This window comes from Bombus terrestris, chromosome 7 (assembly GCF_910591885.1).
Source record: "Bombus terrestris chromosome 7, iyBomTerr1.2, whole genome shotgun sequence".
Classification (NCBI taxonomy): domain Eukaryota; kingdom Metazoa; phylum Arthropoda; class Insecta; order Hymenoptera; family Apidae; genus Bombus; species Bombus terrestris.
The window spans coordinates 9,319,329-9,345,211 of NC_063275.1; the positions used below are offsets into that span (position 1 = coordinate 9,319,329).

Here is a 25,883-nt window from a genome sequence, read left to right on the forward strand (position 1 = left end):
GATGATGTAGCATGCGGCATTGTCACGTTGGGTGTGTTGAGCGAAGTGATTTTCGCATACTGCCCGGTGAGTCTTTCTTTCATTTCCTAGAATTTCTTTCGGTGTGACGATCATCAATGATGACCAAAATGTGGTGACGAATGTTTTGTGTGTCACTCTTATTGCGGCTGTCGCTTTCGCCGATGATCCATCTCAACCACATCTTGTAGAAAAAAGTCCGAGCAATTCGGAAGAGATAGATCGTGTTGTTCGGTACCGAGGCACGCCAATGTTGGACCGGAGCCAATTAGAGGGGTCTGGACAATGAAATTTCGGATCAGCTAGCTTGAGATTCGGCGACATCTGTTAGCTTCAGCAACTGATCTGCACTTCGGGAGCATTGCGCAATTTCCGAAATCGTGAAAAACGTTAATTGAACTATTTGAAATGGTACTAAACTGATGCAGTATACCGACGGCTACGAATGCTCACGTCCGCGACAAATGCAATCTCATCGCGAGATCTTCCGTTAAAAAGCTCGAATTCGAACACATACTGACAAGCGTGCTGCACTATGGGTCTCTTACCATGGTCAAGTACCTGTACCGTCGCCATCAGTTCACCTAAATGACTATTTGTACTGAAAATTATGCCAGATCGTGCAAATTGATTCGGTTATTCAATCCCCGTCTATTCGCGTCGCGTCGCGATATGATTTAGATGAACCTTTCGAATTGCCTTCAGTCGCTGTTCGATGAGCCTTCGAGGAATCTTCGATATAGGAAGACTTCGTGACGTCTTTCTTTACAAATCTTCCAGAACAATTTGTTCTGCGTCTGGATTGTCGTGACGACCATGGAGTAATCGCACTTCATGGTCCGCGATAGTGATGGCAATATCCGCGTGCATTTCCTGCTTCTTGGAGCGGACGGAGGAGTCCGCGATGTTTGTCTTCTTGCGTTGTTCTCAGCTGACCCGCAGTTTTTCGACATATTCGCGGAAATACCAGGTATGTAAATATGAAACCAGAATTTTTGTATAGAAGATACACGTTTATTGTATGAAAATGATTAAAAATATTTTATTCGAAGTATTGCCCATCACTAGCTATACATTTTTCCCACCTGTCTGGCAATTGGTGGATGCTACGCCAAAAAAAAACTGTCGCTCTTTTGAGGCAAACCAGTCATCGAGCCATTTTCGTACATTTTCGTGAGAAGTGAAGTGCTGGTCAGAAAGTGCGTGTCCCATCGATGCAAATAAATAGTAATCGGACGGAGCCAAGTCTGGTGTGTAAGCCGCGTGCGAAAGTATTTCCCAACTGAACGCTTCAATCGTTTCCTTGATCGGTTTTGCTGTATGTGATGGTGCATTATCATGAAGCAAAATTACTTTGTGTTGCCTTTTTTGATATTCTGGTCGTTTTTCACGCAAAGCTTGATTCAAATCGATCATTTGATGTCGGCAGCGCTCAGTATTAACGGTTTCACCAGATTTTAACAGCTCATAATAGATCACACCCTTCTGATCCACGTTCTTCGTTCCTCACGTCAAAATTGCCACTTCTGAATTTTTTAAACCACTCAAAGCATTGTGATTTACCAAGAGCATGCTCACCGTAAGCTTCGACAAGCATTCGATGCAATTCTGCAGCAGTTTTCTTCAAATGGTAACAAAAAATCAATGCTGTCCGCAAATCGTAGTTTCCAGGCACAAAATTCGACATGTTCAACGCTATTAAAACTATGCTGTTGTATGAAACTTGTATTGTTCTGAGTCGAAAATGTTTATGAGATGTCAACAAAGACTTTTGGCGCAGTTTAGTGATAACTACATTATCAGCTAGGGCCATCTATAGGCAAATTCCGGTTTCATACTTACAGACCTGATATGTGAATACGCGCGATTGCAGATCGGTTAATCGGTTCACGGCTGTTGAATCAAAGTGGTGTTTGTATCGGCGTGACGCGCTCCGAAGGTAGTTGAATACCTCATTGAGCTGAGGCATCTTTGTGTCCATGAACAAGTAATCACAACTGAGCAATAGATTGTTCCGGATTACCCCGATTCATCACAATGCACGCGGAGATAAAATGGGCGCCTGCATGTGGTTTACGAAGTCGTGGATCGACGCTGATGAGTCGTCAATCATTTCCAGCATGTCGATTAATAACGTGGCGTGGCGAAGAACAATCGCGCGTTTATTGTCTGCATCAAACAACTGTACCCTGGTTGTTGTATAGTTATCCTTGCTAATTGTGAAGGACTCTATTAGCGATTCCGCTCTTCCAGATAGAGTCAGGTGAAGGTAGTTAAGCTTTTGGATATTACTCAAATCCGGATATGAATGGATCATGTTGAAAAACGAATACTTGAATGTAATTTTCAACTTTCAAGCTTGCCATCGAACTTTGGCAGATGTACACGTATGGTCGCAGGAGGACTCGCGGCGGATGCGACTGTGGTGGGTGAAACGTTCCAGCTTTAGCAACATGGTCCCTTCGGCGATTGTAGATGCGATGTTGATCGGGCCACAGGAATACGAGCGAGCAGAAAGAGAGAGAAAGAAAAACTTTCACCCTTGTAGGATAACGCAATGGAGGGGGATGGCGGTCAAGCAGCCTAGAGCCGCTTCATCGCCGTCCCAACGGACGACGACTAGAAAGGGAGATAACGCTAGGGGCAATGCCCCCCCCCCTAACGCCAAATTCAACAGTCGGAGAATCATTAGGACTGGCTCGAACAAGAGGACGCGGCGAGGAGGTGCAACTGAAGACAATTCATAAGAGGTTACTGGAGCACTCCTGTCATACGAGTAGGATGGTCATCGGGGAGTTTGAGTCGGTAAGAGTCCGACACTACTCTGCCGTTACCCATTATTAGCAGCAGCGGAGTGTCCATGAGGATTTCTCCACGTACAAGAAAAAAAAAGGTTTAGCAACATGGCGACGGCGGTCGTAATGGCGTCGCCAAAAATGTTCGAAGTTATTCCACTCTCCAATCTCATTGATGTCTTCGGCGAGTCTGAGCTTGTCTTGAATATTTTTTAAGACTTCAAACTATTTTCGTAAACTCTCGATTCGTATACGAATCTTGGCGCATCCATTATTGCTATCGACAAATGTTTCGATGTATTTATTGAACGACGTTAATTGCGCTTTGAATGTGAGTTGCTTATTTTTAAGTTCACGTATACTTTCGTCGACACTGTTATTTACGGTCAAAGACATTTTCGAATCGACAAATATTTACGTATATTACGAACGAAATGGACGACGAAATTCCTCATCACTGAGCAGTGATTAATTTAGGATATGATCGGTAATGGAAACGAGCTTACCTTGACCTGAGCTCGCTTGCCTCCCTTATTGGTTCGAGATAGTCGCCTTCTTTCTCCTTAGTGTCGCTGACTGTTCTTCGATTACTCTTCTGATGTACCAGATTTTCTGCATCTCCTTGGGCTTCTCCTTTTCGAAGAACCACAAAATATACACGCGTATATATGTGTCGGATGTCGATGACACTGCTCTGCACTTGTTAACAGACGAATTAACCTGAAGTGACTGACTCACGAGGGAGAGTAATAATTGAATGAGTAATGAGCTATGAATGACACTAAGGGCTGTCCTTCTTCGAACGATGAGATTTCTTAAGGGCTGTCCTTCTTCGAACGATTTCGAACTCCCTCCAACTGCTAAGATGAGATTTACGAATGATCGTTACGAACAATTAAACGATACTTCACTTCCCGACTCGTGAGGATTAAGAACGAATTCGCGAATTCGAACTATGATTCGAAATGTAAAATTCGCCCAGGACTGAAAATTGATCGTGTCAAGTGATTAAATGATACTATGCTCAACGAATGCTTGAAGATCGTGTTTGCAGCTGGAGGGCTCGCATGATACTTTACTTCACGACTGCTTGAAGGGAATCGTAAATTCGGACGAGACTGTTCTTTCCGAATGCTAAGAAATTAAAACAATTCTTACCCCACGACTGGTGGAGAAGCTGTTAACGATTCAAATGCTCGTACAAGACTGACCGTGCTAGAATCAACGGGGCGTTTGGCAAGATTCAAAATGGAAATCCCGAAAATATGCGTCCTGATTAATTTTCACCGAGCGCAAGAAGATGGCTAATCAGTATGGTCGCTCGCTGGCCATCACTCACTGCTCACATACTCCGTATGTCCAAAACGCGGCAGACTCTTGGCGGGAAAAGGATGAGCGATACTTGGACAAACGTAAGATTTCGAATTTAATTAGGAACGGCTATTAATACGTTCGGCTATTAAGAACACAATATACTTGAAAAATTAAAAGTACTGTTGTAATTGGCAAAAGGAATCGCTCTAATTGTATGTGCTAACATCCTAACTCTAAAATAGGCTCTTGACTACGAAAGTGAGCGCCATAAATTACGAAAATTCTCACGTTTTTGTTCCTTCAGGCGGATCCATATTCTGGAAAACATTTTCGATCCTACGTTAAAGTGCTGTTTTCGCCTTCTAAACGTAAACAGTTACCGATAACGATAAATAAATGTCGAATATTTTTAGCTGCACTATGAATCTGCAAAGTTTCATCGAAATCGGCGTGTTGTGCTTGGCTGGTGTCCCTTGCAATTGAGACATTTAGATTATACATCAAAGATTATGATATAAATATAATTTGTCTATAGATATCCTCCTCGGCGCGATTTATTTACTTATATCCTTAAGAGCTTATAAGGATATATGATAGCCGCCTAATATCCATCACCCTGAGTCATACTGTCCTTTTTTTTATTGTCGCATTTAGTAATGTTTTCAAGTATCTTCCAAAAATTACGCGAGTCTCTGATCTTCTCCAATATAATGTCCAGTGTAGTCTTTGCATAACTCTCTTTTTAAAATATCATTTTTTAAATTTTATTTCTTGCTGAAAATTGTATTAATTTAACTTAGGGCCATCCCACATCGAAAAAGTATATCTAGTTGTTCAGTGGTATGAAACTTCATACCTATAATAAACTTCCGAAAAGGATCGAATGTAAAGATCCAGAATTTTTGAATAATTTCATATGTGAAACATCACACATAAATATAAGTTGTATAGGAACGTGGATAGTAACAGAGTATAGCAACGTTTATGTGTTTAACTTTTAATAGTGTAAATATGTAACGAGAAATTCAAAACGAACAATTTAGCTCCTATTGAGCTTTCAATAATTTTACTTTCTTAAATTTTATCAATTCATAACGTAGCTTCAAAATTAAAATTTCTCTTGGAAACTGAGTTTTATTTCAATATAATTTCTAACTGTTACATATTTAAAAAATAATTATTTCTTTTAGATTTTCCCTTAATCTTCCACGATGATACTGGATGGTCATCGAGCGAGCAAACCTGAAAAAGTGAACTGCAATATTTTCGAAACGACAGCATAGAATGCAGCCGACGATTGGAACATGATCGAAATCCGAAAAACCAAAAGTATGTTAATTATTTCTCACATTTCTGCAATCAAATGTTCTATCGAGTAAAAAAGATATGTACATACTTTAAAATGTTTCTGGGAGATAAATGTTAATAATCATGTTACATGTAATTTTGAGATGTTAAATTTATACGCACTACTATGTGTACTAATTTGCTCGAGTTACTTCCGTGCTACACTGTGAGGAGGTGAATGGTTATATGCTTAATGGCACAATATAATAGCAACATACATAAGTGGATCTTATCTTTTAACTTAGTGACTAGAGAAGACAACTTGACTTGCTATTCAAATTGTCCATGTTTTAATGCGTGATAATTTACTTATTCATAAAGGCTTTGTTCTTTTACTGCGTCATTGCGTTTGTATTAAATAGTGGAACAGTTACACATATTTGAAAGTGTGCAGTCTGCGCACTGACCGATAGCGAATTTTCTTCTATTTACATATCCGTGTGATCCAATGTGTATACAATGGCAATTTGGAATGAATCAAAATATACAACTAAAGCATGTGAAATTTGAAAATATAAAAAATATTTGAAAATTGAGAAATATCTCCTGACAAGCATATACATATAACGCATGAATTACATGTAAGTATGTAAATATGAAACTGGAATTTTTGTATAGAAAATACACGTTTATTGTATGAAATTTTCATACAATTAAAATATCAAATATGAAAATATGAAAATTTCAAATATGAAAATTCAAATTTCAAATTCAAATATGAAAATTTCATACAATAAACGTGTATTTTCTATACAAAAATTCCGGTTTCATATTTACATACCTGGTATGTGATATGAGCAATATGGAAGTGGATATATGCCTAGATAATGGATCTTTAGTTATTTACACATATGATCACAATTTAAAGTGCCACAAATTACATTTGCTTTTTTTATATTAACCGCTATTATGATTCATACGAATTGAAATTAATTTACGATTACATCTATATTTATTGTATCTAAATTATAGTGATATTTATAAATTTAATTTATCTGTATATTTATATATATACATAGTATTTATAGATTTAATTTATAAATAATTATATCTATATTTATAGTTCGAGAAATACTATGAGAACCACTTTAATTGTGAGAAGGCCATCGAGGAAGTTTCAGACCTGAAGGTAAGAGTATTATGTTTCACCCTGTCTCGTAATATCTCTTACTATGGCTCTTTACGTATACTGTCAGTCATAAGTGTCTCAACACTTTGATTTTTCATAACATGAATTTCGCCAAAATATGTAAGTATGTTCCAGATCTAAATTTGTTCCAAGCATAGTAGTTCAACATATAAACAATACATACTACAATTGTATTGACTAGTTATAATTATTAGGTTATCCGAAAAATGTCTTTCTTTTACAGACCCGTCTTTTATAACGATGCATCTTTATACAAACATGAAACCTAATCTGTCAAACGTTGTGATCTTTATTTTGATACAACAAAATGGATCATACGTAATTCGATAAAATAATATAAAACGGAAAATGTTGTGCACCCATTATTTCCTTATAAAACGAAAGAAACTTTTCGGACGATGTAATACTATCAGAAAGTTTTACGGTATTAAATTACGATAAAGTTCTTGACTTGTTGATGCAAGTAACTATCAATTTTAGATTTTGCTTGATATTACTTACCGATATAATGTCGTTTAATGTTACAGCTACAGCTAACCTTCTTATTAATTTTAGAAGATTATTGTTATCTGATATTTGGCATAAGAGTTAGAAATTAGGAACTAAACAATTTAGTAATTTTTCGGAATCCTAGCTTCACCACTGATTTCAATTATTTTTTAATTTGCTGTCGAGGGTACGATTTCGAACAACTTTTCTCTAAACATATCGATGTGTTCGTCGTGTTAGTTTAGTTTCCGACCACCTCTCGGCACGGCGGCTGGATAAAATAACGCCTAACATAAATGGAATTCTTATCTTTTGTTTATAGTTTATGTAGGAGTAGGTTAGGTGTCATTCTATTCGGCCAGCATCGTGAACCGTAAGGCGGTCAACAACTAAACTAATGTATAGACTGTCACGGACGCACAATTATAGGCAGAATTCACTGTAGTGGTATCGGCAGTTTCTTGCGACTGTCTCGAAAACAAGGCCAAGCGGCGGTGATATGTATAGAGAAAAGTTGTTCGGAATCTTGCCCCCGACAACAAATTTAGAAATATTTGAAATCGGTGACGAGGCCATGACTCCGAATAATTACCAACAATTTTGTTAAATAACTTTGAGAACTTTATTAAAAACTCGAATAAAGAATTTCTTACGCAACAAAGCTGTTTCGTAACTTTCGACATTTGCAGGTTATAATTTTATTATTGTGTATTAATTTTTCAAATTCAAATTTATCGTATCATAATGTTCTATCATTATCTGTATAGTATATAGTATAGTTATCATTATCTGTAAGTATACAATGTGTATAAAATGATAAAGAATAAAACCAATACAATTTTATGTATTCATAATTTGTAAATAAGTTACATTTCATCAAAAATAAACAAGTATCTAAAATGTTTTATGTGACAGCCCACAAGTTGTTGTGTTACACATAACACAAAAAATAGTACACTGTTACAATATAATTGGTTGTATGTTATGATACTAAGATAGAATACTATTTCGAATAAATCATTAAGGTTTGACAATATATCTATTAAATGATACTCAAAGTTTATTCATTTGCTAAACAATATAAAACAATATAAATATAACACTGGTATTAGTTTAATTATACTTCTTTTTAGTTATTCTTCTATATAATTATCAATATTATTGTGTACACTGTATATATACATTTATATCAATATAAATATTCCATAATATTATATGTATGGCTAAACAGTTTTATAATAATTTAATTATAACAAATAAATGATTTCATTTACCGATGATTTCAATCTGTTATTTATATGAAAAATAGTAATACATAATGCTGTAACAAAAGAATATCCAACTAATAAAAGGACAAGTTAAAATGATAATAAAATCAAAAACATTGTTAAAATAGAAATTAAGAGTACGGTTACCAACAAATGATAGCAATAGTAATAGTTGGTAGTATACCAGAATTCTCGGAAGAAGGTGTCTTGCTTGTTTCACATTTGAAAAGGTAGGATTTCTACATTGTTTCTAAGTTAAAGAACATCAAGGCAAGACATGGTACATAAAACTGTGGAATTTCAGAAACAGCTGAAAAAGACATATTAAGTAAATTACGTGCATGTTTGATAAGAAAAGTCGTTTCCGTTTGTCAATACTACTACATATAGACAATTAAATCTTTAGAAAATCGGCTTGTGACGGCTGCTGAATTATAAAGTAGGGATCCATATTCTGTAAGTAGTTTACTATCACTATTCTACCGTCTTTTATACCGATATTAAACAATAATTAGATTTTTATTTTTTACGTGGCATTTTCATGCCTGAATTATTCAAAACTGTGTTTTATAATATATATTGTAACATCATAATATTAATAAAAACATTATATATATATAGTATATTGTAGTATCGGAAAGGATAGGATTAAGATAATTTAGATTTGTAAAATTCTCCTAATACTATTTATTTAAGATAAATAAAAATAACAGATACTAATTGGACAGAGAACGATAAATGTTCAACTTGAACTAAACGCAAAAATCTTATTCTACTCAAATCACTCTCGCAACTCTATAACTCTAACAACTCAATCTCTCAACAACGATAGCAACTCAGGCAACTCCGCAACTCTCACTGACTCTCTCAACTCTACAACTCTACTCTTCGGCTTCTCGACTAACTCTGACCTCTCGATAAAACGTTCTCACTTCTCGATCAACGTTATTTTGTCCTTTTCCTAATCCGGTCCTGTTTTCGTGCCGCAAAAACTAGGTGACTTTAGTCAATAGGTTTTTCTCCTATGTAAACTAACAGCCGAAGGATAGACGACATTGTTTTGGTTAGTTTCTAACCAGGTTTTTTCCTCACGATACTACAATATATATGTAATAATAATATAAATGTATATAATGTTTTTATTAATATTATAATATATTATGTACAATAGTGATGAAAAGTTTGAAAACTGTAACAGTTATCGAGAATTTTTACATTTCTCTTATTATTTCTATCCATAATACAATAAAAGGTCGTTTGTTAACCTATTGACAGAATGAGAATTCGATCATCAGAACATCAGTATATTTTGTAACAATTAATTTTGATTAGTAAAAAAACTTAGGGATGGTTACTTTTAACAAAGTGTAGGAAAAAAGAATAGAATCTGAAAAGAATTACTATGATTTTATTCCAATGTTTCTGTGTTTACCTCTATTTAATGGTACTTGTAAAATAATTCAAAATAAATGATTTTTTCTCATGCAAAACAAACAGTATTCGGTTATCCATAGAGCATATATTATAATTAATTCAGGTAATTAAGATTCTACTATTTGAATTATCTGATGATTAGACAGCGGAGGTTTATGCAAATGTATATTTTTTTTAGCTAGCAGGTAAAGCAATGGGGTCTGGACAGATTTCGTGATTAGAGAACTCTAAAAATATATTTTTGTTTCACTCTTTTTGCATAATGAATATACTTTGCATGTTTAACAACACATGCGAGAATATATTACTTGCCATCAGATACCATCCTGTTATTTACCATGCATATGCATATATCGTGTTTATATGAAGTATCTATATTTTAAATTAATTTCATCTCTACCAGTAAACTCTTATATCATAACTATGTAGTATCGTTATTAGTAATGTGTAACTAACCAAAGCTAATTGTAGATCATATCAAATCATGTTTTTGTTATCTTGACAGTTTGTGTTTGGAATTCAAATATCATAGTACAGGTGATGTGCATGAAATAGTATTATACATGGGTATATTTAAGCGTTCTTCAAGTTTGTAAAAATGATTCCATCTTTGTCATTAACGAAAGTGATCACGAAAGCACTTGTAGCCTTTGTAATAAAAATTTGAAATGTGAAAAGAAATGGCTATTGGTACAACATATAAATACATATAAATATCACACGCAAGAAAGCAGTCGAAGAAGCAACTAAGCCATGTGGAACGGAAAATTCAGAACACGAAACGAGGGGCTCATGAAAAAATGAATTTTATGCTGGCTTAACACGAACAATGTTTGCTATTAATATTCCTTAGGGAACTTTGATATAATAACATATACAGGAATTGTCTGACGAAATATAGGTACACCAAGTCGCGCTATTTCGAACGAATCGATACTATAGAAAAATTATTTAGATGATTACTATATTATGATTCAAATATACAAGCAGCAAGGAGAGACATAAAAAGGCATTATGTATGAATTTTCGTGAATGAGACTATTAATATGAAGTAAAGATGTAAAAAAATCTAACTTATAATGTGTTATGAAGAAATTAGAGGAACAATTCATGCTACTAACTGAATGCTATTATTCTTATATACAAATTTCAAGTATTTTAGATAACGAGGATGTAAAAATACCGATAAATGTACCAGAATGTTGTTACAGTAAGTTTGAATAAGCACCAACTACATCGTGAGACGTAGAGCGGATATTTAATGATGAAGATTATAAATAGTTTACGAATTTTAGTAATTCTGTCGTATTAGTATAATCAATTTCTCAAACGCTTATAGTACTTCTGCATTTTTCATTCTTTTATTTTTATCTTTTTCGTGTGTATTTTTTGCTTATATCTTTCGTACGAAGACGCATTTTACGTTAATCATCGCAAATGGATTCGCGATAAATCGAGGGATTTAAAAAATTGCCTCCACATCTTTTGTATCTTTGCTGTCATGTATTGTACTTATTTAAGGTATTAGCGAAATGAGTTAATAATTTTTCATTAGATTTTTACGAGCATATTAATAATATACGAATAACACATAATCATCAGTTTGATAATTCCACTATACATATGTAAGTGGTAATAGTAACATAATTTAATTTAGTCTATGATTTGCTCTATTTTCATTATTCATATTATATTCTTCCGTTTCTTATAGTACTAACAATAAGAACATTCATTTAGCTAAAATGTTATAAATTATTACTAACTATCCAACAATCCATGAAAAGTCAGTTACATTCAAACAACGATCTCTTACACCTCATATTGTCCACTTTTCTAAAAATCTTCGAATATATTTCATGTTAAAAGCAGTAATCACTCATATGTGCACTTTTGACGTGAATAATATGATTTCTAATTCAGTTCCCTCAAAATATTTGCGCAACATTTACGCAGCATTAAAGATAACTAACATTAAACTCGCGAGGAGGGCTGATTTAGTACAAGGCTTAAAAGGAAGATGAACGAAAACGAGGAATGATCAATATTTATGGTTAAAGTTTCCTTGGTACATCCACGTAAGTTGTTGCGAATTCCATAGCACGTTCTCTTCATTCGCATTTTTCTGGCTGAGAATTAAGGATGCGCATAATTTTGGCTTTAAGGGAGTTAAGATCACCAAGTGCGAATGTATCTCGCGACTGGAATATATAGTTGCCAATTGAATATGAATACTCGAACACAAACAGACGTAAGGATTGTTAAACTCATGGAATTTGCACATGAAAGGATAAGACCACTGATCTTGAGCATAATAATTCTCTTTCTTCATCTGACAATGAATATTCTTTCTGAATGCTAGCTAAGAATTGTTTAGAAATGTTTGAAACAACAAGTAATGTCGTCTATTTTACACTTTGAATTTATAATTTATATTTATAATATCTATCGAAATATTATATCGATGTCAATGTATCGAAAAAGAAATTCTGTTTTTTATTGTAAAAATAGCTGATTATAGACAGTTAAGAAATTATATAAACTAAAGAAGTATACTTCTCTTGGAAATTATTACGTCATTCTTTCAATTCTTTAGACTTATTGCTTAATACTGATAGTTTTTTATTTATCTCGTTAAATTAAAAAATGCTATAAGGAGTAAACAATTTTACAAAATAGAGACTTTTAAGATAGGTATATAATATAAAAATATATATATAATTAAGATAGATATATAATTTTTCAAAAACGAAGTTTAAAAATGATCAAGAAAGTAAAACACGTAATCCTAGAATACAATAAACAAAATCAATGTTAAAGTTTAAGAAATTTCAAAAACGTATTAAATATATAATCTTATAAAAGACATGTATAATGTGTGCGTGTGTGTGTAATAATTCAATTATGAAAAATAGTAATAAAACCTTACACAGGACATGCATTTTCAATGTATGTACTTATTGCAATTATTACATGCAGGATTATATTTATTATGGTTTCTATTACATACATTTGCCTTATTCGATTAAAATATGTTTTGCGTATGGTGTCATTTTTATTATTTTTCTCCTGGCTGCTTTTATTGCATTTATTACGTGTATTTGAGGTGTAAAAAAATATCTGGAAATTTTTGTAAATTTTTGTAAAATTATTTTCTTCGATCTCCAGTAAGAATATAAATACTTCCAGCGTTATGATTGTCAAATGCTAGGTGTATATATATATATATATATATATATATATATATATATATATATATATATATATATATATATATATATATATATATATATATATATATATATATATATATATATATGGGTATTAATAAACAATAATAAATATTGCAAACTTCATTTTTTAACGTTTTAAATTTATGTGCCTATGGAATGACATAACAAGAGAGAATTCTGGCTATAGTCGAATACCATGGCTCGAAATTGTTAGTAAAAATGAACCAGCTTTGCAATATTTAAATATCGAGTGGTTATTGGATTCTCTATTCAAACGTTATCTGTATGCAACAGGACAAAAATATCCGCTTGACCTTTCACGTAATCGCATAGGAAGCAAATCCATCAGTTGATGAATTTTCGTTATTCAAAGGTGCTGGGGAAATCTGAAACTGTACTGAACTGTAAACGAGTTATCAGTAGTTGAACTTTATAGCACAACTTGTGGAAAATCAGCTATTTACCTTCAATATTATTACTTTAATGTTGGGATAAGCAACTTTTTCTATATAAAAAATTCATTTTTTGCTATAATAATACACAACAGAAATATTAGTAAAGATATTAATGTAATCCACCCATTTAATTTTTTTTATTTATATTAAAAATAATTAGCATAGGCTATATGAAAATGCGATCACCTATACACCAGAAAGAAGTGCGATGGAAACTAAATTTAATTGAAGTTCTTTGTGAATATCTCGGAAACGAAGGCCTACCAGTGGTTATAAATATAGGAAAAATTTGCACAGAATGTTAATTTTGACAACACATTCCAACAACATTAAATAAGTGAGATACTTTTTTTGTACAATTACCAATTTTGTAATACATCGCAATACATTAATATATGATAATGATCAGATAATAATGTTGTATTATTAAAAATGTTACTTCAAGTTTAAAACATTTTTGTATGATAATGACAGTGAAAATTACTAAACTTTCAAAGTACAATTTTTGTGAATCTTTCTTGAACTTCTAGTACTCAATATTTTGGTATTATTGTTATATATCATTTTAATTTTAATATTATTGTGAATTGAAATATTATAAAAAGAATAGAGTAGAATTTGTAGTTATTTTTGTTACTTTATTTCTAACATGACGAATTTGTAAAATTATTACAAATCTTTAAAACATGGATCTCTTTTCACCTACTTTTCGAAGTACGATAACAAATTTTGTATGTATGTATTACCTCTTGGTATTCATCGAATAATAACATTTCACTCTCGTATAATACACTCTGAATCTAAGGCACGGTTGTTTGTATTGTAAGAGGATCATCTGTATAATAAAAATTTTATACAGATCTGTTGAATGTTATTATCATTTCATTAATCTCATTTACCACTCGGAATGGTACGGATTAAATGTTACTACCACTTTAAAATGACCCATAATATACACGTGTATTATTAAACCAATTATACTCTCAATAAATATTCATATCATAGAAAGATTCGTCTCATGCACGATTTCTGCGCAGAGGGATTTACTACGTTTTCTTAACTTGGTTTTCCAGACTAGGTTATATAATCAGTTGCACTGTAATTGGTTGTCTTTTACTGAACAGGCGGTTGGAACGCGCAGTGAATTTCGAGTGGCGAAAATTGAATCGTGCGTGGTATTGAATAGCAATTATCGAGCCTGTTAAACCCCGTTTCCGAACCTCGTTTGTCATAATAACCACTCACCATCGTCAGTTGATCACTGTGCTTCCAACAGTTCCTCAATTTCTCAATTCGATGTTTTCGGATCTTCTTTTTTCTTGAACAATGAACGCTTCTTTTATAAATTTATGAATTGTCAAATGAGACATCGAGGAACAATTTATAAGTCGGTTTATAAGTGTGAGCAATATAATAATAACTGTGAGCACAAAATATTCGGTGTAACGACTGATTTTGTTAGTTTAGCTGAATTTGATTTGAGGACAATTAATTCCTACACTTCGGTATATAACTAAAATACAAGTTACTTGAATAATCTAATACTGTGGAGTCACATTGATAAATAAAGGTAGCTTCGCTTATTTTCGTTCTAAATACCCCAAATGTCATTTAGCATCTTATTAGCCAATTAGGAGATAATAACAAAAAGAACAAAATATATGATTAAACTTTTTATTAAAGATGTAATGAGTCATAAAATCATTCTCACGGCGGAGAATGCAACAAAACTTTATCAAATAATAAGACAACATAAACAGATATTTGATACTTGTTATTTTAAAATATACAACATATAGTTTAAGAAAAAATTATGAAAGAAATTCGAAACGAGCTATAATTGTTTTTTATCCTGTCTTCACATTACAAAATTAAGATAACAGTAATGTTATCAGTATCAACATTACACAGCAAAAAGAGTGTTCTATAAAATATTAATCCCACCAGAATAATAACTTTTTAAAAATATATCAATAATTTTATGATTCATTGTACAATGTATAGTGTCTTTTTTAGGAAGACATTTGTTATATATTCATTATAGTTACTTAATCAATAGTAATTGTCAGAATTGAAAGCTTAAAAATATGTATTATTTTTATAGTAACTGAATCATAGTTTGCCAGCCAAACTATTGATTTTATATTGGATTAGATATTGGAATTTGTATGCGAGCATATATCTATTTTATGTATTATAATTAATTACATCCAGTGGCTCCTATAGCACTATTCTACCACTTCGTAAATTTCTTGACCTAAAAAGAAAATTTTTACACGATATTATCGTAAAAGTACAAGTAAAACGATTAACTTGTCGAGGTAGATTAAAACGAGATACGAGCTGTTATTTCATATTCGAAATTCTTAAACAACACCATTTCAATTAAAAAATTCCGTAATATTTGTCACCGTCATTCTGCAAAGTATTTAAATGTCTCATTGGAATTTCAAGTAAAAAGCAGATTAATGCAATTTTTATAGAAAAAATGCGAGTTTTTAATTGCGAAATTGAACAAATACTATTTCTTGGCTTTAACAAACTTGATCATATTTTTCATGCATTTGCTCTACAAGTGAAGAATTTCAAGTAATTTTGTAAAGATTGAAGATCATGGTAATCTGGGTTTATAGTAAAAAATAAAATTTGAAATTTTTTATTTTAATACAATAAATATCGATATCTATCAAATGTATACAAAGTAACATGGAATATACACGCGAATATATATATATTTTTTTTATTCTATAAAATAAAAAATTAAAAATATCAATGAAAAATTCAAAGGACACGACAGCTTATAGTATATGTAATTCTAACAGCTTATATGTGCACACGGCGTAGGACAGGCATAAAAGATGAAAAAGAGAGATCAGTAATATTTTACATAAAATAAAATAACAGTTACTGCAGACGTTATCCAACAGAATTCTGTAAGAAAGATATTGAAAATAATTTTATTTCAAATTCAAGGAACTACTAGAAAGAATTATGGAAATAGTTTTGTGTTCACTAATTCTAGTATCCTGCTGAATGGAATACTACATTGCAAAAAGATCATAAATAACTATCTTGTTCAACATAAGATTCAATTTTGAAAAATACAACAAGCGTTATAAATATTGTCTGCATAATAGAATTTCCATCATATTGAGTGTTCATTAGAAACTTAATGACCTTTCTTACTAACAAACAATCGCAAGGACGAATAAACTTACTTATTCAGAAAAAGGATTATTTAATATGGCAGAATAACGTCAGTAAATTGATCGTTTCAGAAGTGAACGTTCTTTAAACACTGGACGAACAGTTCTCTATATCAATTACTAATTATAGAAATACATTTTTAAAACTTTTCTGTGAAGAAAATTTGCTGGAAATAATTACATATATCATTTAGTTAATTAATAATTTGATCAAGTAGAATTCGTGATTCTATAATCCTATAATAATAATTCGAATTCTGGTACGAAAAAATTGATTTTTGTTTTAATTTTAGTTTAAATAGTAGTCACAAAATTAAGGATTATTAAAATATGTTAATGTTCTTTAAAATAATTGAAAATTATTTTTTCATATTCTCTTTCATAATATTCACAAAGCTATTGAACAGGTTGTCAATGACATGAATAATTCATTCTACTTATTTAAATCAGAATACGCTGCTTGTGCCATGAGAATTATATTATATTATATCTTGTATTATATTTAAAAAAGATAATTTGATTGAAGAATTCTTTTCTGTCATATTTAACATGTCGGGTTGGCGTTAAGATTAGAGTTAGGGTTAAGGGCGTGAAACGAATCCCTATTGGCGCTAGACGTGATCATTATGCAATAGAGGAGATATTTACTAGTGCAAATATGACTATGATGGAATTGGACAAGTAATCGCGATAATTAGATACTCGAGAAGCTAATGACAATGATCCTAGGTTCAATAACGAATCCGCGGTCAACGGGATGACGAACTCTACTTTTCTTCAGCGTCTAAGTTGTACTCAATGTTAATGCATGGGGCAATCACTACGTATCTGAGAGTTACTTGAATCGTCGTCGAGATCGTACGGGAGAGTGACTCTCCGTCTCGACGATGCCGTCGAGGAAAACTATAATGGGTGTGTCTAAGGACATGAGATCCTCGGATTCGTCAAAGAATGCTTTCGTTCCAAAGGTGAGGGAAATTAGCGCTGTTGCTAATTGGTCGATCTCCATATCGGCGTTTTGAAAGAGATGCTGGCCGCCCTTGAGGGAAGGTTGTTGACGGGGGGCATCGTTCGTGGAAGATAGGTTTCTCCTATCTTCCCGTAGTTGCAACAAAGTCTATTTGAAGGACTTCGCTTGACTAAATCTTAAGATCTATAGCGGGTCCTCACGTTAGCTAAACATACACTGCAAAGGCATGCCGACACCCGGCGATCATCTTACCCGGAGGACAAAATCTGCGTGTGGTAGGCCGCAGGACAGAAACTATTGAAGTATTTACTGCCACGTGTCGCTACGACTATTTCTTTTAAGGAGAGGTATAGAGTTACTCTGTGCCTTTGTTAGATAACACGTTCATCCCTTTGACCGCGGCTACGTTCGGCGACTGATTGTCGCCTCGAGCTCAAGCTCACGATCACAAATCTCGAACAATCGGAGCGGCATTTGTTTAATCTAAGTTACAACGTTACGGTATTCCCACGAATCCAAGAAAGGGTTCTGGTGTTCTTTCATCTCCGACAAACATGAAACACGAGTCATTTTTAAATCAACGTATAGTATTAAACTATAATATGGAACACTGATGAAATCCACAAGTCATTCGTACTGCCAGTATGTAATACGTAGACTGTTTGCGAAGAATCTAGCATTCAATTGTTCAGTGAATCATGCAAAGGGAATGAACTTTGAGCTACCGGAATTCAAACGAGCGATTGCAGCTATAGTCTATTGTGAACAAGCAGACCGATTTAAGTCCACATTGAAAACAAAACGGCCAACTTTACTCAATGAATGAAAGAATTCTGTCCCATTGGAACATGGGACGGGTACATATAACAAAACGTCGCAGGAATTAATGAGAATATGGTTAGGAAAGAGAATTTGCCTCATCTGTGTACATTATGTCTGGTAGAGTAGACTGTGCTTATAATTTGTGCTTATAATTTTTAATTGTGGTCCGGCTGTTTGCAACGATATTTAAATGTATAAAACTCTTTATGCTTATAATGTAAAATGTAACCAACAACTATATTGTTCAATCATAAAATAAAAATAAAAGTGAAATAATAAATAAAAATGAAAAGGATGGATAAGGTTGGCACGGTATGAAGCTTCATATTTCTTATAGTACAAGTAAGAGTCGAGGAATTACGCCCTCTTTTAACCTTTTACATATAGCTTTTTATACATATAACTGTGCATATTAACAAGTTATACAGGGTGGTTGGTAACTGGTGGTACAAGCGGAAAAGGGGTGATTCTACGTGAAAAAAGAAGTCGAAAATATAGAATAAAAATTTTTCGTTTGAGGTTTTGGTTTCGAGAAAATCGACTTTGAATTTTCGCTCGGTACGCGTGCACTTTATCACGTCTCGTTATAACGGATCTCACTGTAGATCGTTGTCTCGATGGATATTATCGCAGTTTAAGTTTGTTTTTGCCGTAACGGAAAATTAGGAATACATAATGAAATAATATGAAGTAATCATAAAGTTTATTATTACAAAAATTGCTGAAAATGTTGCCCATTCTGCCCAACACATACTTCTGCTCTTCTAATTAAATTTCTATAAGCACTTTCTAACTATCATCACTATTTGATCGTTTTAAAGTATGAAAGGCTACAATAAAGTGCACGCGTACCGAGCGAAAATTCAAAGTCGATTTTCTCGAAAACAAAGCCTCAAACGAAAAATTTTTATTCTATATTTTCGACTTCTTTTTTTCGCGTAGAATCACCCCCTTTCCGCTTGTACCACCAGTTACCAACAACTCTGTATAACTGTTAAATAGTAAATGTATTTATTTTCGATACATTTGATCTTAAATTTCAGAACATTATATTTTCTGTAGAAAACAGAAGTTAAAAATTTTATTCCTAAAGGGCATAAAGCCATCAAATTCGTAAAAATGTTGGATTCCAAGATTTTTGTTTTTGGAATTAATAAAATAATTATAGAAATGAAATTTGCTTCCGCGAAGTTAATGTTAAATAATCTATATATATGCACTATTTATTGTAATATTTATTATACAATAAATTTATATAAATATATATAAAGATTAACATAAAATAATATGCTAATATCTTTGACAAAATTAATTTTGAGTCGTATTGAGGCAAAAACATGGTTGTAGATTAGATAGTAATTGTAGATAATAATTCCTTAAAATTACAGCACTTAAATGTACAATATACACATTAGTATACTTTATTAGTATACTTTAGCAACTTTATAATATTTTCGCATAACTTGCGACCAACTTCACATATGATTCTCACACGACAACTTGCCAGAGGACCAGCTCATTCATAAATGATTCTCAGATTGCTCTTGCATGACGCTCTCGATTCCTTATACACATAATTACACATAATTGTCACGTGTAATTAGAACTCCACGTAGCACCATGCACTCTCAATCTTAACGTATATTTCCGGAATCGTTTTCAATTCTAACGTAACCATTTGATCTCATTCCCCTGGTCCTCAATCGTCATTCACGCTGCATTCAGTTTTTCACCTGTATGCCTATTCATAACTGTATATGTATAGCTACAGCGTATTTAACCATAAATCGGTAGTATATGTGCATTAATGTTAGAAAGAACATAAAGAGGTAACAAAAATTGTTATTCATACTAATGCAAAATATCAAACAACTGCTACAAAATTGCCTCATTAGATACACGTTCTTGAGTATACTGAAAGAAAAAATGAGACACATGCAACATGAAATAGAGAGAGAAATTCAACAGCTGTTTTAAATGATGTATCGTACATTCAAACATAATTATGTTTAGTATCTTTTTTAGTAGAAAAACCTCAGAAAGATTACACTAATAGAATTATAAGCGAAAAAAATATAACACTCTATTAATATAAACGCTTGTCTATTGAAATTTCTCAACACAGTTATGTAGTACCTGCAAACATTTACGTGTTGCAGCATAACGTGCAAATATAACGTTTGCAATTTACTATCAAGGTATGATGATAGTCGTAGCGCTACGTAATTAACCTCTTGCCTTACGATTTAATTTGTGACCACACACGGAGCTGTGAGCTATGAACGAAGTAGCGACTAAATAATAGTTGACCTTATTCCGTTATATAGTAGATTTTGTATAAAACACGTATACTTCGTATATTTCACATTTCACACACATATGTATAGGGTGTATAAAAAGCCTTCTTGTTCTAGGGTGTATAAAAAGCCTTCTTGTTCTAGGGTGTATAAAAAGTATGTTATATGCCTCTGGATTGTCGGAGATTTGTAACAGACATATAGTCCAAAATTGATCTTAGGCATGATTTTTAAGATCAAAATTTTTTACTGTAGCTTATTCTGCTCGTCACAGAAAAAAAAATCTCAAAAGAACCATGGGTCGCAAATGACCCCTCTTGTTGGAAAAAATATTAAACTTTTAATAACGTTCAAACTAGGAAATGAAATAATGTTTTTATAAATAATAATATTATAATGAAATAACATTCTATAGAAACAAGTTATGTCCAAATCGATCTTCTCATATTATCTAGTGTGCGACGCCAAGTTGTTTGCGTTATTCATTAAATGTTTTCCTGAACTCATTGAGGATCAATTCAATTCACATTCATTTATAATTTCCTTTTAGTCAGTTGAGATTATTGAACTTTATTGAATTCATATTATGATGAATAGGAGCTTCAAGAATTTGCTTAATATTATTTTCGTTTCCCATCTAGTAAATTTTAAATTTGTAATATATAACATTATGATAAATTATGATAATTAATAATAATTAAATAATTGCATAATCATTAATTAATAATTTAATAATATTACTATAGTATTTCATTATTAATTAAATAATTTAAGTCATACTTAATAATATTGCGTTTATGCAACTTTTTTTATATATTAATATATTAATCCATTACTTATTCGTTAACGAGTTAAGCCTTCAACGTTTCCTTTAATAACTTTTAATGTAAAAACATCGCAAAACTGTCCCATTTTTTTACATTTTTAGGTCTATGTATATTTCTAAAATAAAGTTGTATAAAAGAATGTTAGAACCTGAAGAACTATAATTGTTTCGACCGTTCGCGGAGAGACGCGATCTTGAAGAAGCACGTTAACGGAAGTCATAAATTAACGTTACGATTCGAATAATCAATGCCACGAATAGATCGATCCCCTATTTCGATTAGGATAATGGGGGTGGTTGAGTGAGTATAACAATGATGTTAACAGGTTATAATAATATATATTTCCAACATTGAAATAACTTCACTTCAAACTTGTGAGTCTATTGACTGTCAAACTACAAGTGAGTACGGCCTGAGATTCTTTTTGTGTTGGCGATTGTGTTCTGATTGTTATCGAGTTGAGATTTTGACTGTTGTCTAGCCGAGATATGATTGTTGTCTAGCTGAGATCTGACTGTTGTCTAGCCGAGATATGACTGTTGTCTAGCCGAGATCTGATTGTTGTCTAGCCGAGATATGACTATTGTCTAGCCGAGATGTGACTGGTATCTAGCTGATCTTTTGACTCCTGTCGATTGACTGTCTTCGACTTGGCGATTGCGATGACTCACTTTCCGCTCTTGTGTTATTACGGAGGAAAGCTCGGTATGGGTGTGCCCTTTGAACGAAGAACGCGGATTCATTGTACACACTTTTCGTTAGGAAAGTGAGAGTACCGATCCGCGATGCTCATTGGTTATAACCAACATTAATGAATGAAGATAGGAGGAGGAGGTCTCCTGCCAACGTGGCTCGTGAGTGACATTGTTCATAGCAAAAACCTGAAACGAATCCTTCAGGCTAAAAAGATTAACTTAAGTTAAAAATTGTAAGTTTATAGTGGGTCCTTTATTGAGGGTCTGAATAACGGTACGCGGACTCTTGGTCGCCAGACGACAAGGGACGGCGCACGGACCATGTCACATGATATAACAATAGTTTGTTATTAAATATAGGTTTGGAGTTGATACTTAATAGATTCACGCAGATTGAGTTTTACTTTCTATATTTCACCACTTCGTACAAAACGTCTGAACACACCGGATATACTTAGATAATTAACACGTGGTCGACTCCTAAGACAAAAGAGCGTCGTTAGAAGTAGTACCAAGTTAGCTCGTAGGAACTAGCGATCATACCAATTTAACGTTTCTCAACATAATTGTATATTTAATCTGTGCAAAAATGAAGTTAATTTGTGTTATTTAATGAAGATAAAGGAAAATAAATATCCGTAAAATACGCAAATAGTTATTCATTTACAAAAAAAAAAAAAATGATACATAAAATTACGTTTTTGCTATTACATTAGCAAATATTGTTAGTCGTTTATACATATTATTCTCTAAATATTGTAGAGTATTTCAAAAACAGAAAGTAATAATTCGCGTAGCACGTAATGCAAACATACGTTTCACGTGCAGAACAGAGTAGTGCATCAAAGTGAAATACTTCTCTCCGATATATAAGGTGGTTGGTAACTGGTGTTACAAGTGGAAAGGGGGTGATTCTACGCGAAAAAAGAAGTCGAAAGTGTAGAATAAAAATTTTTCGTTTGAGGCTTTATTTTCGAAAAAATCGACATTGAATTTTATTTATGGAGCCATATTAAATCAATTGTCTATTCTGAAGAAATCGCAAGTTGCGAGCAATTGAGAGAAAAGATTATTGTAGCCTTTCATACTTTAAAACAATCGAATACGTTAGAAAGTGTTCATAGAAATTTAATTAGAAGAGCAGCAGTATGTGTTCGGCAGAATGCGCAACATTTTCAGCAATTTTTGTAATAATAAACTTTATGATTACTTCATATTATTTCATTATGTATTCCTAATTTTCCGTTACGATGAAAACAAACTTAAACTGCTATAATATCCATCGAGACAACGATCTACAGTGAGATCCGTTATAACGAGACGTGATAAAGTGCACGCGTACCGAGCCAAAATTCAAAATCGATTTTCTCGAAAACAAAGCCTCAAACGAAAAATTTTTATTCTATCTTTTCGATTTCTTTTTTCGCATAGAATCACCCCCTTTCCGTTTATCACCAGTTACCAACCACCCTGTATATTTCTAAGTATTACACATACATATTTCTCGATATACAAGAATCTATGATGAACAAGTATATCCTTCATCATGAACAAGTATATCCTTTGGAGCTAATTTTCTAAATTATAAACAATTTAATTTTACGCTAGAAATAATCTATCGACTGTTATAATTCAATAAATCAACTGAAGAACTTTTCTTTCTATTTCACTCGCACTTCACGTTTCTGACTGTGAGATAAACGAAGTTAAATATAAAAGCCGATATTCTTCAAATTCTCAAAGTGTTTTGCTACATACACTCACAGCTGATAAATATCACCCATCTTCTTAACACTCTGTATGTAGAAAAATACATGTGAGAGAAAAATATGCAAACGCCAGACAAATCAATCATTCTTTTTATTCGGTAGAGAAACGAAAACAATTTTGTAAGAAACGAATTTAATGGCTTCGAAAAGATAATTAGCAGACACAAATCCTAAGGAATTAATGTACGACATTAATGCTCGTAATTAAAGCTATTACGCTAATGACGAATTAAAAAGGCCGGTGTAGAAAAAGATCATCAATTGAATTAATAATCCCCGCTCTATCGTTTGAAGTAATTTCGTCGTTCGCATTATTCTTCAAGAATGTAATTACTTCTTTTTATTAAAAATTTCCCCCATAACGTAATATAGTAATTTTCGATATATTAAATAAGTGTATATCCTGGAGGTTAGTATATTAGTACGTATTAAAATTTTAAAGATTTTTACAAGTACCTACATAAAAATTATTTAATCAATATTGCAGAAATATTTGCGAAGGAAAGAAAATGGTTTATCTCAATGAAATTAAAATATTACTACTAAACTATGAATACTTTTGCATTTATAGAGAATTTAAATGTACAAAAATATACAGATATAATACTAAAAAATTTACAAGATGTGCAAAATAAAGTACTGAATATAATATTTATAAGCAATGGGATGAATGTTTGCTTATATTGCATTTCCTTAAATGTATTCATAAAAATTTTAAATTGTATAAACATCCGCAGCTTAGTAGGATAGCTATCGGTCTTTGTACTCTGAAATCCTTTTTAAATAAACCGATGTACTTGTACGAAAAAATTACAAATACAAATAAATACATATTACGAGAAAATATATACATATATTATATTTATCCATCTTTATGGTGTAATACTAATCAATCTTATTGATGTATCTTATTTTGTATAATAACATAACTTTGAGATCAATGTTGTCAGTGTCGGATATAATTTTTTATTTTTTGGTGGATACGTTTATCTACTTTAGTGTACTTACCTGCGGATACGTAACGTAGGAATCATCATTTAACCCTATTTGTCTATAAGATATCAGCTTTAACAATTTTTACAGCTTTAATAGTAAGATATCAGATTTAACCCTATTTGTATATAAGATTTATAAATTCCTTCACAACGTGTTATTAATATATTAAATTTGCTCAACCATACATATTATGTTAGTCAGGCAATAAATAAATTCTTCTCGTATACCGGGCGAGTTAATAAATATTACCACTCGAAATAACTATAATCTATTGATTTTATTAAAAAAATTTTAGGACGAGGTTTGTTATATTTGATTGATTAAATGAATAACATTTTTCAATCTTTTTTTTAATTATGTTTTCTGAAATATCAATGTGACCTCGACGTCTTTAAGTGGCAGCGCATATTTTGTTTAGTTCTATGTTGTACCAACTATAAAGGAACGAAGATTTAAGAAGAGCGAAGCCCGAAAATTGGCACAAGTTTTGAGATTCTAAACGAAACGATTCTAATTTGTGAGTAAAGCATTATTTTGAGTAGTAATTTTTACTGACTCACTCTGTGTGTAATCATTGCACTCCAAAACACTTTCCAATAGCGAGATATCTGCTATAAAACGATGATAACAATCGAAAAATAATTGATTCAATATATTATATCAATTAAGAGATGTAGATGTAGACAGATATAGATATACATGTGTATATACAAGTATTTTAATCGATTTATGGTTACATTATATAAATTTTATTACAGCATGTTATACATATAAATTCGTACTTAATAAAGGCAGCATTTA

At 32.3% G+C, this 25,883-nt stretch overlaps 1 protein-coding gene across 17 annotated transcripts in view; it reads right to left on the reverse strand.

The window, feature by feature from the left end:
* Window positions 1-25,883, reverse strand: part of LOC100643610 (5-hydroxytryptamine receptor) — a 316,367-nt gene that overhangs the window by 101,939 nt on the left and 188,545 nt on the right. The window lies entirely within an intron of this gene.